The following is a 16290-nucleotide window of genomic DNA, read 5'->3' on the forward strand; positions in this document are numbered from 1 at the left end:
ATTAAAATATCATTTTTATTACTATTACTATAAATAGATATCAATATTATTTCGTCGTGGTTCTAGGTAACCATTTACATTATAATAATATTATTGTGTTTGAAGGCAGGTAACGGTGAAATGCGCCGACAACGACTCGCGATAAGTGTTTCCGAGAAACCATAAACCAGCAGGAGTTTATCGTTCGCGGAACCGCGGGTATTGAAAAAAAAAGAGGAGGAGAGGGAAACCCAGAGAGGGCACGAAAACAGCGTTATGCGCGACTACGTATTACGGCGTCTTTGATTTGTCGCCGTTGTCATTATGATGTCTTACGATCCACCGGCGGCCGGTTTCGACATCACGCCGCCGGTTAATCGTACGACATCACAACGAAAAAGGCAATCCACACGTTTTGTTTGAATAATGGCGGGGAAAATCGAGCACATGACTGTAACCGTTCGTGGATTCCGGCGCTCCTTATCAGTAGTGGCTTACAGCAAACGATTTTTAAATAAAAACCGTCGAATACCTAACAATGATTCGATGTCATGGAACAATCATTTACCAGAACCGTTAGTACATAGGTATATTTTGGCCGTCAAGTCACTTATTTTTTTTTTCTCTTAAAACGGCTAACTGTTGTATAAGTGTTGTGTACACAACACACCGTATAGTAAGGTACGTATAATAATATATTACAATATGATGTTCTATCGACAAGACGCGCCAACGTCAATAATTGTATTATATTACATAATAATATTATTACATCTGTACGATGTCATACCAGAGGGTCGTTACTCACGTGTGTCACAAAACGGTTACACTGGCTGTAAGTACTGGCCGATAAGTCACCCGTAGACGACGCTGGCTACCGTAGCGGCCACTCTTCCGGGACGTAGATCGTTTCGCTCGTCACTATCGGACGTGTCGTGTCCCGTACGACAGTAAATCGGGTCGTGGTGGTTTTTTTGGGGGGGATGGGGTGAGGGGACAGAAGAAAGTGCAGAGCGACGGCGCTCGCGAATTGATCACGCGAAAGTTTCACGGTCGGTGCACGAAAACGCGAAAAAGAGTTCGGCGGGTTCGAAAATCGAAAGTATTATAAAGGGAAAAAAATCGACAAGACGAACCGGAACGATTCACGTTTGTGAGAGACAATCAGACGGAGTCTCCCGGGATCGGACAGTACGCCGTGCGAGTATACGGTGATCACGCTGAAGACGCGGACGGACGACCGAACGAACGGACAACGCGGAAGCGGACAGACGACTACTACGGACTGCTGGCGTGACGGGCGGCGGACGTGACGCGGCGCGCGCGGTCGTCGTCGCGTTCGTACTCGCCCCCTCCGCCACCGGCCACCCTGCGTGCGTTGTCCGCACGACGTCGGCCGACGGTTGGGCGACGCCGGCCGACCGCGCGACGGGTGTGCGCTGTTCGCCCGGGCGGCGGCGGGGGTGTACACGCGCGTGGACTTTCCACTATGAAAACAGCGGCGGCGGCGTGCGTATAATATACCGTCGTTAGAGCGACGGCGCGGGCGGCGACCCTTACGACGGGCTTTACTACGGCGGTTTACGTACGATCACCGCCACACCGCCGACCCGCCTCACCCGCCCGCGCCCAAGCACGCGTGCACGCAACGTCCACCACCGCCGCAAGCCCACCCCCAACCCTTCCACCTACCGCTTTCACCCACCCGCCAACGGTTTCTCGCGAGCTTTTACACACACTCACACCACCGACGCTATGCGGCGCGGTCGAGGACAACGCGACGTCGTCGCTACAGCCACCAAACCGTATCATATAATAAAATAATATGATTTTAGGCGTGCGATGGGTTGTTCGCGGTACTTACACGCGCACACTAACCGACGTGCCATATCGACGTGGCATGGATGTATATAGTTGTAGTTAGGGAGCTATTATAGTTGAGCTATAGTTTTAGTTGTTGTTGTTCGTGTCGTATTAATACGCTACCTACACAGAGTGCGTCAAAAATATGCTACTTAATTAGAGCTCTGATGGACATATTACCTAATACTTATATTAAAAAAACTATAGCTAAATTTAATTGATATTCAGGCCCGAGAGTCTAAATATAACTCTGTTTGTAACAACATATTGTGAATGATGAGTAGTTTCTAAAACACGGACAATAATTTTTTACTCGTAATTCTTGGCGAAAATCAAAATATGCTACATATTTTTTGGTTTAAAACGATTGATTTGTCAATATTTGCAATAATTCATCAAGCAATATTATAGTATTACCTATATACTTATCAGTTATCATCAATTTGGATATCTTAGGAAATTGGAGCTTTAAAACGTACGAGCCAACCAGAATGTCATTGTATATTTTTAATCACTCATAGGCGTTTGCAGATCTCCGTGGCAGAGGAGGCTATGACATCGTAAGAAATTGTGGGATGGCTATTACACCTTTAAATTCACTAAACCCCCTAAATTGATTCATACAAAATCAATACAGTTATTTGAAATTGTATTATTATATATTGTGTCGTATTATAGTTTCTTTGAAACTTTTCTTTAAAGAAAGACTTCTCAAGAATAATACATGTTAAAACAATTACATTTCAAATTGTAAATATTTTAATAATATATTCTAATATGTAAGAAATTATGGATGATATATCAAAACCTGAAAAATACATGATTAAGTACTTATTTGCAATTTTATTAAATTATATTAAAACTTAAATATAATAAAAAAAAAATCCACGACTACAGAAAATCCACAGGGGAATCAGCTGTCTCCACCGAGCACATGTCATATATTATTATTATAGCTGCGCAGTGCTTTAAATCAAAGCAAGTATTATTGTGAATACAACTTTAATAGTTACGTTGTGTAAATATACATTTTGTTATTACGTGCGGCATGGCCACTATTCCACTTTCCACCCTCCGTTAGCATTCGTAACCGTATCGACCCCCATCATGCAAAGATTTTATGTACAGTACGGGACTGATGGAACAAAAAATGGGATTAATTTTGTTTTTTTTAGTATTTGCGTAGGATCTAGAAAACTGTATAGCGACGGTACTGAGCATTGCCGGGATAGGTATCCACTTGAAATATTATAATCGGTGCACCAAAACTCTGTTCGTCAAAAGTTGAAACGTTAATAATAACTGGTCATATATTGATCTGTAACAATATTGAAAAATGACTAATCACGTAATATAATAATATAAAATCGAATAATATTTATAACGTTGCCGTACACGGTTAGGTGATGGTCACTATTTCACAGCAGTTGTTGTATACCGATTATTACTATAAACCGGTACCTATATGCAGTGTTGGGAATAGATAACTAAAAAATTATCTAGACAAGATAAGATAATTTTAACAAAATATTATCTAGATAAAAATAAAGATAACATAAATGTAATTTATCTAGATCACGGACTTAGATATAATAGACTGGAAGTCTGGAAACGAGCAGCTTATCACGGCCACGAATGTATGTACAAGAGGCAAAGTGTGGGGGGTCGCCTGTGTTCCTAGAGTTCACAGCGCCCTCTACATTTAACACGGACTAAGATACAAATTGTATAGCCAAATAAAACCACCGGTAGCGCTGAAAACTTCAAGAACAGTATTCTTATCAGCTAAGTGACACCTTTTCGTGGCCGTCCCCCGACCACCGCTGACCATGTCGTTTCCAGTCCATTATATCTTAGTCCTTGATCTAGATAAAAATAAATACAAAAATACATTTAACTATATAAATATCTAGATAAATATAATTTTTTTACACTTATTTTTATTGTTTTTTAGTATTTTTGTAATATTATATTTATATCAGTATAATGACATAATATTTATAATAACAACGAATTGAGCCTTTGAAATATAGTTCTACGAAGTTAATTTTAATTTATTTTTAAAATGGATGGGGAAATAAACCTATAACTAATTAATTTTAATATGCTTATTATGGCTAGTAGAGAACGATGTATAGTGCAAGCCTGCATGCAGGTTCTCGTATTATCGTAATATTGTCGTTGGCAATAATAACAAGAAATATATTATTCTAATTTTATAAATAATTTATATTATATTAGAATTTTAGCAATATTGTAACATAATTATCTAGATACTTTAAAAGATAATTTATTTCATTATTTTTTGTTACGATTTATCTAATGTTTAGCTTAGATAAAAAATGGGCTTATCTAGATAAATATTATAGTGCCCCTACAAAATTATAAAACCAACATTCCCAACACTGCCTATATGATACTGAACAGTAATTTAACGACGAAAAAAAGTAATTCGAAATGGAATCGACGCGAAAAGTCAGCACTTTTCAGACCTTCTCTACAACTACCCGCGACCCACTCCCAGTAAGGCAGTAGAAGTTTACCTACCAGCATACCACATAAATTATTGAAATAATTTAAATCAAACAGGAAATCGTTACCAATATCAATAGGCCTTGGAGCTATGCAGTGCATGACAAGCGTTACAAATTATTTTTGGCAAACCGACGTTTGACGTTTGTATATTATTATTTTTTATTTTACACGCATCGTCGTGTTGGCGGCAGCAGCAGCGACGTAGGTACCATGTTCGCACGCGGTCCGTCGGCCGACTGTTCGGCGCCGTTTCGTTATTGGTGCGCGCGCACACACTCGCGGCCGATCACATAATAATATTGTAACGGACGGGCAGCATGGGCTAGTGTTATGACATGAGTGTATCATTAATTTATCATCGAAAGTCGTGTGTTCAAAGGTCGTTTGATCGAAAGTCACGCGGTCTGAGATCGATAAAAAAGTACCATCATAGCAAGAACGAAATTGCGTGTACAATATTAATGTGCTAGGTATATACTAATTTTCGAATCTTTTTTAGAAGTCGAATGATTTCTTTTTTTACGAGTGGAATAATAATTATCCTCTTTATAATTATCTAACCGTAGGCAATGCTGAACGTTATCCACGTCTAGGTAGGCACTACCATAGTATATAACAACAATAATTATTATGACCAGACAATAATATGATGTACCTATAATATGATTCTAAACAATGAATTGAATCATTTATCGGTGACTTGTTTGATACCTACGTACATACATTGTATTTAGAACTTGCGTAGTTTACGCTGCAGTTACAACATTCCAGCTGCCATACGGGCTGGCTTTTGCAGTTGATAATTGATTTTTTTTTTTAGTATGTACGTACACGTTTTATTAATTTTTAATGAAATGCATCGAAACTTTTAGTGAGTACATACTAAGTATCAACATCGTAAAAGCACAACAAAATAACAACACTTTTTGACTACAAATTACTATGTATAGGTATAATTATGATTATTGGTCACATGAATTATTAATAATTTCAATCGCCCTTCTTTTATTTTTAATATTATTTCCCTCATTCATCAATTACAAATCATCGCCAGAACACAAAAATAACATAAAAACGTCAACGTTATGTGCGAGGGCCACCAAAATTGGAACAAATCATATATTATATACATATTATATCGTAGGTACTTATAGGTCCCCACATGTCTTCTGCTAATTCGGTCTAATCGTTCGAAACGAAATAACCACCAGTGGCTGTTTGAAAATTATATAATCGAAACGCGTTAAAGCGTTATAACTGATATAAGTTATGGGTGTAATAAAAAAAAATTGCCACCAAAGCGTAATTTTGGGAATTCTAGAAAACTATACATTTTTACGTGCGCAATTGTTTCTCGTCTTCGCGGCAAATTCTAACGGTTTTAAAATTGTAATTAAAAATGTATAGCAGAAAAACAATCGGATAATATAAAGTGGTTAGTTCCATATTTTAATTTTATATAATTGTAATCTGACAATTTGAGTAGAAAATAATATAATCGAGAAATTATTAACAATGTATAGTTATTTATTCCCTGTGCAGTGATTAATTTGTAATAACATACGAAGTGGAAAAATGCTGTGTTGACCTTTTTTATCAAATGGTTAAATAAAACCGGACAAATTTATGTAATAATGTAATAATATATAAATCTAATTTTAGTTAGTAACCTGACGCTGACTTTTAGCTGCTGTTTGGTGAGTGGTGACACGATGGATCGATTTTCTTAGATTTTCACATTAAACACATCAAGCCATTTTCTAGTAAGTTGGTTCTGGCTGTCCATTTAGCAGGGGTTGAAGGAATAAAAAGCCTTTACAAAAAGCTATATTTGAAATCAAATGTAAACCATTAAAAAACTCATAGAAATCATTCAATTATTTCTGATACACAGTCATATTTGAGTAAAGAATAAATACACTATAACTATATGATGACCAAACGTATTTATTTTAAAACAGTAATAGTGTTTGCTGACATGTCCTGTGTAAAGCCTTAATAGTAATAGATACTAAGTACGTTTAATTATACTAATGTTTGAAATTCTAATATATAAATTCCTATCGTCTCTATTTATATTGTATATATGCCTTATTACCTATATGTATTTGTGTATAAATATTATTTTTTTTTTTTTTATTACATTTTTAGCTTAACTTATACATTTTTGATTATAATTGATTTTTACCTGAATCTTTCCTTACAATTGTATATTGAATGTATTGTTACCACATTGGTATTGTACCTTATCACTAATTTATTATCACTAACCTAACAAACCGATCAGCTACGTAGTTGTATTTTATAATAGTTCTCATCATGAAATAAATTCCATTAAAAATTTTAATTATATATGCTAGGTACCTATTATGGTTATGAAATAATTATAATTTGCAACAGGAAGGATATTATCACTATATTTTATTGACGTGGTTCTTTCATATTGCTCGTAAGTGGCGTTTGTCAAGTTATCACAGAAATGGAACAACCTAATTGTAACAGTCGTGGTTGAGATAATTAGTTAACATTTTAAATGATTGAATATAAATTGTTTAACGGAATTTAGTTTTAAATGTTAATTTTTCAAAAAAGAGCCAACCACGTAGAAATTGTGTATTTATAAATCTCATCAGAGTGAATTTTCTTTTAAAAAATCAACATCTGTATCTGATATTGTGTATTGAGATAAACATTAAATTATAATTTATTTATTTTATATATTTTTACACTTAAGTCATAACAGTAGGTTATTTAAATATTTTTGCGATGCATTTTTATAATAAGCACCTTATTGCTGTCTCGAGTATTTCGATTCCTGGTTAGTCTCCAACTCTCCAGGTTATTTAAATTTGTTTGAATTTATAAAACAATACCAAATCAAAAATATGACAAACCATTAATGCGTTAAAGTTAAATCATTAAAGTTTTAGTATTGAAGTTGATTTTATATTTTTTTCCACAATTCATCCCATTTTAGAAGGTACTTAAATATTTTTTATTTTTAATGTATGTTTGAACATTCATTTTTTTTAAATTTGTTTTGCTATTCCATTTGAAATTTGGTCTGCTTATTATTTCTTTGTATATTGGTGGTTTGGTCACAATGCACAAACCAATAAAACATACATTATTACCTTATGCAATAGGTAATTGTAGTATTTGTCATTTTTGTCAGCCTATTAACAAAATAAATTTCTTTAACAACAACAATATCATAAAATATCCATAGTAATAGTATAGGCTGTGCTCAGATTCGTTTTCGTTTACCTATAGTATGATTTTATATTATCATTGAATTCAAATTTAACACATCCGTTACAACGACCTTTTTAGGTGTACAACAGATAGGTACTCACTTTTTCTTATACATCTAAGATTTGAAAATTTAATACAAAATCCCTCATAAGTGTATATACATTTACTAAAAAAAAAATTGAGCATAAGTCTACAATATTTTTTATGAGCAGCTAAAGTTAGAGTTTGACAAAATTCGTCAAACGAAAATATTTTTTTTTTTTTATAAAAAAAATTGACTTTATTTGAAAAATTACGATCTATACAGTATGTACAATAAGTAAAATTATTAATTTACAACAGTTGACAATGACTATTCACATGAGGAGGGAAATCACACATTTGCGACACCTTTTACATTTATAAGTTTTAACTTAAGTTATCAAATCTCGGCACCATTTTCTCTTGAGGCGTCTGGTTGGGTCACCTGGAAGTGTTAGAGAAGCTAACTCATTGATTAGTTGATTAGGAGTATCTTGAAGTTTGGCGTGGAGGCGTTTGTAGTAGATAACTGCAGCTGTATTATCGATGGAGGATAATTTGAGATCGGAGTTTAGGATCTCGTTTGAAACGAACCAGGGTGCACCAGTGATTACACGAAGAGTGATGTTTTGAAAAGCTTGTATAGTTCTCTCGTTCGAGTTCTTAGCGGAACCCCAGATTACAATACCGTATGCCAATATTGGTAAAAGAAGAGTTTTATAGAGAATGATTTTTATGGGTAAGGTAAGGTTTGAACGAAGTAGTGGCCTTAGAAGGTGGAGTCTGGAGTTAAGTTTCTTACGGTTGTCTTTAAGATGAGAGGACCAGGTAAGGCGTCTGTCAAATATAAGTCCAAGATATTTAACTTCTGTTGAGTGTGGACTGACGATGTTGTTGATTGTTACAGCTGGGCAATTTAGAGGTCTGAGTGAGAAGGTCACAAAAGAGGTAAAAAAAAATTTTAAAAATTGTATCATTACATATTAATGACTTTATAATATTTTATAATTCTTTACTGTACTGGTGTATCTTATGTCATTGTACGCGGGTTTTTTTTTAACAATAATGGATCGATGATATAGATTTTTGTTAAAACAAGAAAAGACGTGTTTCTTTATTCTTAACAGGCAACTTTTTTATAACATTTTCAAAATTTTTAAACATTCAGTTCTACCAATTGTAAAATTAACTTTATTTTTTCAAATGGTACCTACCACTATATTTTTTATGGATTCTGGTAAAGCTTTTTTTCTTAACATAGTCAAATGATCAATTTTGGTTCACAAGGTTATTAACTATGGTCCTCTAAAGTTTAATATAATATGCATTAATACTTTTAACTGAAATACCTAAGTTACAAGAGCTAAATATTTTTTTCGTATAACTACCTTTTTATATACTTAAATAATTAAATCGGTAATCTAAAATGCTCAAAAAAAAAACAAACAAATAAATACAATTGTTGGCAAACATAGTTCATTATTTATAGTAATTTTTCGTGATATAAAATTGAGAACAATTTTATTTTATAATTATTAATAATAATTTACCTACTATACCTATCTAGGTACTCAAATATTTTTTTTTGTATTGGACGCGTTAAAAAAAATATTTTGGGGATAAAGATGGCTCCTTAAAATTAATGGGCCCTGGGTTCGTGCCCCCCTTGGCCCCTCTTGATTCGGGCTTCTGTACAATTATCGCTAATTTAAAAAAAAAACCCCTATCACACCAAGTTTATATTTCATATTTTGTAAGTAGTGATAATAGTCCATGTACGTATATAGCCCATCTTGTACTCATGTGTAGATGTTAGATAAGTGATTTGTATCGAATGTCAACGTTATAACTAGCGAAGTGTCGAAGTGAATATACTCGTGCGGCGTTATAATCAGATAAGCCCTGATAAATTATAACTACGTTTTTTGGTCATTGATTTTTTATGAATAGATTAATGCACATTACTTTACCCACGCACCAGTACTGCAGCTAACGGTCGCATGAGCTTAACACCGGTTTTGTACGCCGATGGTAAAGGTATACACGTCTGTTGATATAATTTATTATAACTGCTTTTAACAATAATTACGCGTCGACCCGAGGAATGTGAATTTATCATTTTTTTGTTCTCAAACGACAATAAATTACTTTGCTTCGACCCACAGTGGCGTATACACGTCACTCGTATTATTTCTCCTTTTACTACTACTTAGATTCCATAGTTAAACGTCCAAATTATACCAAATGGACCAGTTTTATACGAGCCCCATATATAGTGTGGCTTTTAATTTTGAATTTCTATAAAATTATATTGTAATTAAGTAATATTTACTTATTTCAATCAACCCGTTGCAGTTTATGTGTTTGTTTTCGTGGGCAGTTCCATCGTGGTCGAGGCAATATTATTTGATATTATAATGATGAATAGCATTCAATTAGTGTTTCACCAATCAAGACCAGAATAAGAAAATGTCCAAAGTGAGTATACTATGCAATAACCCAAAATCTCCTCTATTAACTCAAATAGCTGGTCTGATAATAGTAATCCATATACCAATATTCTAACCTAAAATGCTAATAGATTAAAAAAAAAAAAAAAACAAAATATAAATTATATGTATCATTGACAATAATATAGTTATACCTTGCAATTTCTAGGTTTCAACTGTTTCCAAACTAATCGCAATATGGCACGGTTAACGCTGGAGACGGTTTTATCATTAAATCAACTCTATAATTTCTCCCTCTAACTCTTCACATATATTACAAGCATATGTGCTATTTTCCTAACGCTAAATAACATTACGCTCAACATCGCTAAAATATACCACATTCTCGTTAAATAATAATTTCTATTCAATTTACACTTCTTAGACAATTAAGGACATAAATGCATAGTTAGTGGCGATTTAAATGCAAATTGTATTCAATGGGGCAGCAGCACCACCAACAAGGTGGAGTTTAAACTTGAAATCTAATGAAATCTTTAAAAAAAGTCTATAAAAAGAAAAAAAAACTATAACCACCATTTCCTTCCCACTACTACTTACTGACTCAATTCAGTTCTCAAATAATCTCACATACTTTATCAAAAAAAAAATAAATACTAAATTGTCTACATTCTATCACAACCCATAGAAACTAATGATATAACCTGTCATTCTTACTGTTAACACTACTCTCCTTTCTAAACTGAGTTTCAACTCTTTTTTAAGGTAATTTAAATTGGAAAACATTCCTATCCTATCTCAATGCCAACATAAATCTAATAACTCGCTGTAAATCATCTCCTGGTCCATTTATCGACCGATAACGCTGCCATATTAAATATCGTTACAACCACTATTCAATAAACAGCCTGCAGGTCCTCCTCTATTTTAAAGAACAGCATGTCAAAGAACTCAATACTCACACGAAAAACACTTATTATATGTATGTTACAGTGAAAGACAATAGTTGGTAAATCGTAAATTACGTCTTTCTCTGTTGTATTACGTACTTTACCAATGTTGGAAATCAATAGTACTAAATATTAAATAACACACTGATTTTTTTTCTTCATATATTTCTTGTTTGAATAACCACCTAGCTAAAACTTTCATAGTTAAAAACAAAATAATAATTATAATGTATTAATAAACATAAAATAATAACGTGTTATTACTATTATTATCTATTTTTTGTTTATTAGTAAAAACGTTGAATGTAAATTATTTGTTTGTATAGTTATTATTATCAGTTATAACTATGGCATTTTGGATTGCATAACATTTCCGCTGCATTGCATGCACATTTTTTGCTGCCATGGCATATTTTGTAGTTGCATCTTTTGAGTCCTTGATGACCAGCTACGCGCAACGTGCAAATAGTTATTTCCTGGTCTTTGACTTTTTCCCAGTGCTTGCTTTGGAAAAAAAAATCAGTTTTATGTTATTTACAATTAAAACGTTACATAATTTTGGGGTTTATCGTTACTTAGAATTAAAACGTTATTCAACTTTTGCGTTTATCGTTATACAGAATTAAAACGTTATCCGAGTTTTGGGTTGATCGTTATTTATAACATTTTTAATACCTATTCAATTTAAAAATAATAACTAATGCGGGTAGGTAATGACCCGGATACGGAATATAATATAATCAATTCTTAGATTGTGTGCATGAAATAAATTTTTCTACGAAACCAATAGATCTTTTAAATAAATAGATTTTAAAATATTTAGTTTTGCGTTATTTTTCGTTGAATGCTATTCTAATAATTACGTTTTACGTTATGTTTTGTTTAATTTATGATAATATATAATATATTTTGTTAATCGTTATGTTTTGTTTTGCGATATTTAATTATTTTTGATTATCGCTTTCCGTTATAATTACGTTTACAAATTTCAATAAATTTTGTCAAATATAACGTTATAATCATAACGCTATTATTACTTTGCAAGCTCTGGCTTTTCCATGGCTTCATTCAATGCTATGCATTTTTCTTTGCATAATATGAAGTGTTTATGTATGTTTATTTATGTTTCAACATGTCATTGTCTGTGACTGAGTCAAATTTAATATTTTTTTTGGTCGTTTTTTAAGACAAACAACTGATTTTTGTCGTTTGGCTTTGATTTCAGGTCAATTGAATCTGTTCACGCTCTTGAATTAGATGTGGAATATAGAATAGGTTTTGTCACTAGTCCTCTTTTTGGATTAGAGTGTGTTATTTGACAATTACCGCATATGCCTGAATATACTATAACAACCACCGTTGTTAGGTGCGTTATCATCATATTTTTACCACCTATCTACTGTCAAAAAAGGTGTGTGAATAACTTCAATAATTTTACAATATTTTAATATTATCCGATGACTCATGGCAAGTTTACTCATAGTAAATATATAATATATTGGTTCTGGCATACTCGTCAAACACCTAGAATCCCCTCATTCTGATAGGCCAATAAGTAATACTACTTCAGTACTTTTCTAAAGTATGTATTTAAACTTTTAAGACATTATTCTAATGCAATTATTATCCAATTAAGAATCCTTACCCCGTCCCAATTGTATTTTGGAGAAAACACTCTACAGTACATCATATCAACAAATCGATTTATTTAGCTTTGGAAAAACTAGTTATTTCCTATGGTATAGTTGTTGAGGTGGTGCGTTCGACAACGTTTTTAACAAAACTACAAGTTTGCCAAAATCAAATATTGAAAATGGTCTTTAATAAAAAAAAAACTAAGATTCCCAACAAAAACACTGTATAATGATTTAAAGGTACTACCTACCCGTTAAAAAAATATGATATATAACTAATGCTATGTTTCTAAAAAATATAACGCCATGTCAAATCATATACCACATGGCCTAATGAAACAATATCAGGCATTTATTGTAAAATTATTAGGACAAAAGTATTTAAAAAAAATACCTACTGATATGATAAATCTTTTTTGGATTATTAAACAAAAATAATTTCACCCTGGTTATTGATTTAATATAGATAGGTAATATGATAAATTATTATAGTTTATGGATATATTATAATTCTGATTCTATTTATTTATTTTTCAGTTACTGTTTATATTACTTTAAATTATTATATTATACCGTATTGATTTATTATTTTATTTTACTAATTATTTTAATTTTATTATTATATTCTTGTTATATCGTATAACTATCTTAGTAATTATCTTCATAAGATGAATGTACCTAAATCATTCATCGTATGAAATTTATATATTGTAATTCATAGTATGAAAACCAAATCAAATAAATATAAAAATAAATTTAACCATGTCTAGTATATTAAGGTATGTATTACTCTCACTCAAAATAAATAATTTATTTTCATCGTTATCCTTTCTATTATAAAAATGTACACTTCTCCTTACGGTGTACACTACTGTTTCTCACGTTAATTAGCGAAGTTCAAGAGGATGTTCCTCAAAGAGCAGTTATTTCCCTGGAGTTTTTTTTAATCTATACGTTGCTATTCAGACCACATCACCTAACATGATTGTATGACTCTTTGCTGACCACGTGACACACAGTGATCGTCAAATATTTACACAATAATACAAACCCACCTACCTTATCTATGGTAAAAGGAAAAGTGGAATTAAAGTTAACTAATGCAAGTAACTACACTACAGTTTCACTCGTTAACTCAGAGAATTCTCCTCATGATATTTAAACCACTAACCTATCCTACCGCAACGAAGTTATTGTTACTTAGAAGTTACATTTGACTAACGACTCATCTTGGCATCACACATAAAAGTTTAAAGAAAACTTATAAATTACGAAACATAACTAATGAAATACGTGGACAGTAAATTAAATAAAATTAGGTATATTTTATTTCGAGTTTTATAAGTAGGGATTAATTACTAATTATTTTCCTAAGACACTGCAGTTTTTCTTGTATCTTTCATTCACCCATAGGTACTAAATTATTTTTACTCGATGTATTTAGTGTTTTGTAATAATAAAATAATCTAAACGAATACTAAAATACTTTTAATTGTATCATTATCATTATTCACAGAGCCTAACCATTAATAAAGAAACTTTTAATTCGTTTCAATACAAGTTTAGTTTCCACAAACTCGGTTGAATGAATGTTTTGAACTTCATTCATGCTCGGACTAGGTCAAAACTTATAAAGCATCGTTTCAAAAAAATATTATTTTTTAAAGGTTACTATCAATTCCTCTAAACTATTCAAAATTATAATTTATTTTTATTAAGCTACTGATTATATAAATTATACAATTTAGTATATTACATTTTGTATTCTCCATTACCTAATTAAAATCGAATGAATTTGTTTTAATTACTTATTAAAATATGTTAAAATCGGCGTTTAAGTATATTTAAAATTTAGATATTCAGTATAGGTAACAACACGTTTCTATGTTTATGATAATACAGTTATATAATTATAATGTAAATGTGACATACAACTAAATACACAGTATGACATTTTGGGAGCAAATGTATTTCCGTTTAAAGTGAAAAGCACTATTATATATTTATATGCCATCATTGACGGCTTAAACGCATACCCACATATCCATGTAACAATTGAAAGTATTGTTATAATATTATACAACTATACAAAGAAGGTTAATAGTGAAATGTAATATTGATATGTGCACACATTAAACTGTTTGAATACTAATATTTTTTTTGTTTCGAAAAAATCAAATGTATTTTATATCTTGTATAGTTGTATTCATTCAATGGAATAATGTATGTATTTTTTTTTTTTGTAAAATGCAAATTTAAAATTATTTTTCTGATATATGCAGATTATGGTTAAATAACTTATTATATTATAATTAATACATATTGAATATAATATATGAGTATAGTATTATTTCTTTATATGTAAGTACACATGGATAAAATATCATTTAAAATATTTATTTAATTCAGTATTAATATTTAATAGAAAAAAAATAAGCTGACTTAAAATGTTTCACAGGACTTTCATTTTGTACTTGATACATTCAATGTACATTCAATGAAAATTCAATAAAAATAATAATAAATGATCAACGACTATCGTTACAAAATATTCAATTTCAATTCTAAAACTGAATTATGTAAAATCTGTATTGCTACGTTGTCACTTGATAAAACTGATAAAAAAAATATATTGTCAGGACAATAGAAAAAAAAAATATCTGACTGCCAAGTTTTAAAAGGGACGATCTGCGATATCCAACCAAGCTTCATTCCGTCAACTGGCGAGTAAGGAGAAACAATAATAATTTTTATTAACATTTTATCGGCACAAACTTTGGGACGCTGTCTTTTAATTAGACACTCATATAGTCATACGCAAGCCTTTTTTTCATATTTGCCCAGAGAGTCAAAATCAACAATATCCCTGAAGTGGACGTTATGCTATAATTTATTTATAGTGCAGCAGCGACAAGTAATCGACCAATTTATTTCTCACGCCGGAAAATCAACCACATTCTCCTGATTTTTTACATCGCAGAAGGAGTAACGCGTAAGTGTTTTTTTTTACTAGTATAAAAATGCAATATAATTTATTTTTGTAATTTTCTGAAAGCTCACATAACCCGTTGCCAATGAAGAGTTAATGGTCCGCGTTTGCTCGCTTCAGCGATGGTTACCACGGAGAAAGGATGCCGGGACTCAGGAGAGAGAATCGCCCCCTGGGTTTTTGTTTAAAATGCAGATAAAAAAGTGTATGGTATTATACTATATCTGAATAGTAAAACTCTAAACATGTCAAAAATAATGGTGATTTGTCCCAAGGTGATGGTAAAATTGTTCATCATCGCTAAAACAACTGTAAGTACCCATACAAATTTATACGAAAATGATAATAATATTATAGTAGGACGTTTTCCTACTAGCAACTTTTCTCCCGCAATATAATATTAGTTGTATTTACTTCATTATTACTTTTCTTAGATATTTTCCCACGAAAAACAATGAAAATACATTGTCTTATACAAATAGTACTAAATACTATTAAAAGGTAAATGTTTTAAACTTACGAAATTCAAATTTAAAACTATATTTCTAAGTTTATATCTATCAGTATTCAGTGTTCTGCTTGAATTTGTAATTACGACAATAATAAAATAATAT

The 16290-nt window shown here is 31.8% G+C and overlaps 1 protein-coding gene across 1 annotated transcript in view; it reads right to left on the reverse strand.

Annotated features, from left to right (window-relative positions):
- Window positions 1-1244, reverse strand: part of LOC132949759 (neurexin 1) — a 272000-nt gene extending 270756 nt beyond the window's left edge. Inside the window, exon 1 of the mRNA XM_061020821.1 lies at window positions 788-1244. The gene's annotated coding sequence lies outside the window, so the exon portion shown is untranslated. The remainder of the gene's footprint in view (window positions 1-787) is intronic.
- Between the last annotated feature and the right edge of the window lie 15046 nt (window positions 1245-16290).

This window comes from Metopolophium dirhodum, chromosome 1 (genome assembly GCF_019925205.1).
Source record: "Metopolophium dirhodum isolate CAU chromosome 1, ASM1992520v1, whole genome shotgun sequence".
In the NCBI taxonomy this organism is placed as follows: Eukaryota; Metazoa; Arthropoda; class Insecta; order Hemiptera; family Aphididae; genus Metopolophium; species Metopolophium dirhodum.